This window comes from Mastomys coucha, unplaced genomic scaffold, assembly GCF_008632895.1.
Source record: "Mastomys coucha isolate ucsf_1 unplaced genomic scaffold, UCSF_Mcou_1 pScaffold22, whole genome shotgun sequence".
Classification (NCBI taxonomy): Eukaryota; Metazoa; Chordata; class Mammalia; order Rodentia; family Muridae; genus Mastomys; species Mastomys coucha.
The window spans coordinates 72,928,901-72,933,214 of NW_022196905.1; positions in this window are offsets into that span (position 1 = coordinate 72,928,901).

Sequence of the window (4,314 nt, forward strand, 5' to 3'; positions counted from 1 at the left end):
ATATATATATATATATATATATATATCCAAGATGTCTGGTTGGAAACTTCTAACAAATAAAGAAATCAGAATTTAATGATCTCTGAGACTCACTTGGTAGAATTCAGTGTAGGCCATCACCCAGTTCTGGTGTGTACTCTGAACACTCAAGTGGTTGCTGGTGAATTGCCCTTTGGATTATGATGCCTAACCCAGATAGTAATGATGGCACTGTATAATGGCTTGAGAAAATTAGGAATGTAATCCACAGAGCAGAAAACCTTTAAACACCAGCCTGTTGCAATTGCTTGTTTTCAAAAATCTAAGTACAGCACTACAAAGTATTTTCTAAATATTTTGCTAGTCTTCAAGTATTTGTTTCATAGTAAGCTTCTAAGGTACTTTATCCCCTCCTCTGAGAAAATTAACAAAGCAAATACTTCCATAACAAATGGAAGCAATCACTTTATGTGGACTTCCGCTGTCCATTGAAAACATAGTCTTAATGGTGGAAATACAGGAGGCACCAGGCACAGATAAGTAGCTTGGCATTACTTTGGGTATCCAGACAAATGAAAAATGAAGCTTAGCCAAGTCACAGTTAGATACTAAATTCTTAGGGAAATGGATGGATCTGGAGAATATCATCCTGAGTGAGGTAACCCAATCACAAAAGAACAAACACGGTATGCACTCTCTGATAAGTGGTTATTAACCAACAAGTTTGGAATACAGGAAGAACAACCCACAAACCACAAGAAACTCAAGAAGAAGGAAGACCAAAAAGTGGACATTTCATTCCTTCTTAAAATGGGGAACCAAATACCCACAGAAGGAGTTGCAGAGGTTAACTATGGAGCACAGACTGAAGGAAGGACAAGCCAGCCTAAATATAGCTGTCTCCTGAGAGGCTCTGACAGTACCTGACTAATACAGATGTAGAGGCTCACAGCCATCCATTGAACTGAGTACAGGGTCCCCAATGAAGGAGTTAGAGAAAGGAGCAATGGAGCTGAGGGGTTTGCAGCCCCTTAGGATGAACAACAATATGAACTAACTAGCACCCTCAGAGCTCCCAGGTTCTCAACCACCAACCAAGGAGTGCAAATGGTGGTTCTGATTGTTCAGACAGCATGTATATAGTAGAAGATTGCAAATGCGATCATCAATAGGAGGAGAGGACCTCGGCCCTGTGAAGGTTCTGTGCCCCAGTGTAGGGGAATGCCAGGGCCAATGAGTGGGAGAGAGTGGGGTGGCAGGCATGGGGAGGGGGGAGGCAACAGGGGTTTGTTCTTGTTGCTTTTGTTTGTTTGTTTGTTTGTTTTTTGGAGGGGAAACTGGGAAAGGAAAAATCATATGATATGTAAATAAAGAAAATATCTAATAAAAAAGTTTTAATTAAAAATAAAAATAAATCATTCTGGAATAATTGTAACAAACTTATCATCATGCTGAAAGCTAGGACTTATTAAATAAAGTCTTTTATGATTGATTTTTTAAAAAAAAAATCATGATGATTGAGATTCCAGAGCCACCACAACTTCGCACAGACTGAGAATGGGACTATCCAGGACAAATTCAGAGCAAACATGACAGAACATAGTAGCAGACATATTTCCATTTGCATTCATAGGCAAGAAAATTAACCCTCATAGAACAGGTAATCAGTAAAAGCTTCCGGAGTAAGTTCATAATGGAGCAAACTTCATTGCAGTAACAGACGCTTGCAAAGAAATCTTGGAAAGCCTGAAGCCTCAGCATAGTTTTTAAGAAAGAATAGAATTCCATCAGATTGTTTGAAAAGGGTATTTTAATGGGGGAAATTACACTTGATAAAAGGTAGTTTACCTCAATCTTCTTCTTACACTTTGCCAATTTTTCAATTCATTTTACCTCCCGTTTATTCCCGTTAACTTGTCATTACCATTGTCGTACGCTGTCTCACCTATCTTTTGCAGCGCAGCAGCCTTCCTGACAATGTTTTTGACACTGATTGAGTAAATGCTCTTTGGTGATCCTGTTTTGTCTATGGGATTAGGTATGGCTCATTGGTGTCGTTAATGGAGAAGTTGAAAATAACAAAAATGATATATGGACTCGGTGTCCCTAAAAGACTACACCTGAGATGTCAGAACAACATTGGAAATTAATTTATAAAGGTACAAATACAAAGATACAAGTTTCCTCAGTGAAAAAAGTGAATATGCTTTTCTTATAATACTTTATTACATATGCATCTAACTGAATATGCACTGAGTTAAAAAAAAAAAGCAAAGGTTTGTTGCTGGTGCTATTGAATATACCTGAATATTTTTAAAATTTCACTGTCAAGGTTTTTTTCTTTTACTTCCACACTTTATTTCCCTTGACCCATTATTTCAAGATTAAAGTTAAACAGGGTTTTGGTTACCCTGTTATTCATTCATTTAACCAGCAAATTTATACTGTGCTTATACAAGTTAATATCCTAGGTAATATCTTAGTATCCTAAGATACAGATATTGATCATTATTCTCAGAGATTCGCAGAATCCCAACGGATTCTTGTGACTTAGATCAGCATTTCCAATTCAATGTAATAAAGAATACATGAAAATTTTCAATGCTCAAATAATATATAAAATATATACCACTGTTAATGCATGTTATGCCTATGGACCTCTGTTTTTTCAAATGTAATGAAATATTTACCATATTTGAAAACTGTACATCATCATGTGTTAACAGAAAACAACTTTGTCTCTTATTAGAGAGATGTCCTGAAAAATCAATGTATATTTAAATTATATAACATAATTCCATGAATATTATAGTATATGAAGCTTATAGATTTAGTTGAAATTTATTTCAATAAATACTTATTAAAAGCAAAGTAACATACATATAATGCAAGTAAACAAATGAAAAGTTCACTTTGAATTTTTTTGAAATGACATTATTAAATTAATATTTCAGTAAAATAAGTGCAAAATGACCTTGACTACATGATGAAGCTAATTATGCTTTTATTTTTAAGATACATAGCACTAAAATGATTCCCTGAGTCTCATAAATTAACTACTTTAAAACATGCATAACCAAAAATAAATAGTAAGCAAGAGCTGAGAAAGGACAACTATAGACATACTAAATTGGGCAAGGGAACTTACTTAAAGAAGTACAAAAAGAATTGTAGGCAAGTAAAGAATTTTGAGAGCAACTTCAATCATTTTTCCCAGAAAATAGCACATCGATTATCTTATAACAAATGGTCACATCTCAAAGCATTGTACTTATTCATTTTGGGATATATACATCTACATTTACATTTGTGTGTGTGTGTGTGTGTATGTGTGTATGTGTATGTGTGTGTGTGTGTGTATTCAAACAATGAAAACATAGGCAAGAAATTTGAAAGAAAGCAGGGAGGACTATCTATACAGGAGGGTTTAAAGGGAAGAGAGAGAAGCGGTCAATGATATGATTATATTGTATTCTCTAAAATATAAAACAAAAATTTTAAAATTTACTGATATATTCCTTCGTTGGTGAGAGAACAATCTTAGGCATTTTTATTACAAAACAGGTCATAATCCGAATTAACATATGAACATCAGTGTATTAAAATATCACTTGTATTTTTCTGTTCACCCTGAGAAAATATTCTTAAGAGCAGTTTCCATTTTCAATAAAAGTAGGTAAAAAGAAGAGATAATAGTGACACGAAAAACTTTTAATTTCACCTATAAGGTGAGATCATTAGAAAAAGGCAATTTGTTATATGAAAAAAAATCATGTTTTATGAGCAATCTAGAGTAGTGGGAACTGAAATTACATTCTTAAGTACAGAAACAAAAATTGCTCTGCAGACAGTCTATATTGTTGAGGTGTTATTAGTATTCATTTTAAGGGAAATTTGGAATAAAAGAGAAAATTGAGAAGAGAAATTGGGTTGTACCAAAATCTCCTGAAGCTATTTACTAACACCTAAAACAAATTCCTCATATACTATGAAAAATGCCGACTCTAAAAACTGTTAATTAATGTAAGACAAAAGAATATAATATCAGAACTTGATACAATATTTAATGAAGGCAAATTCTTGTTATATTAAAATTTACATTACATTTAAGTGTTATCAAATTTACTTTTTAAAATATATTTGCTAGAGCCTCAAGATTATTTCCAGAACAAAATTATGTAGCTAGTACACTTTAAAATATATCAGCTTAAGAATCTGCAATTTTAATAATTAGAATCTAAAAACACTAGATATGAGGCTGGCTGTTTTATTTGCTGTAGAACGCCTGTGAAGTATATGAAGGCCTTGAGTTCATTTCAGTATCTGCACAAAAAA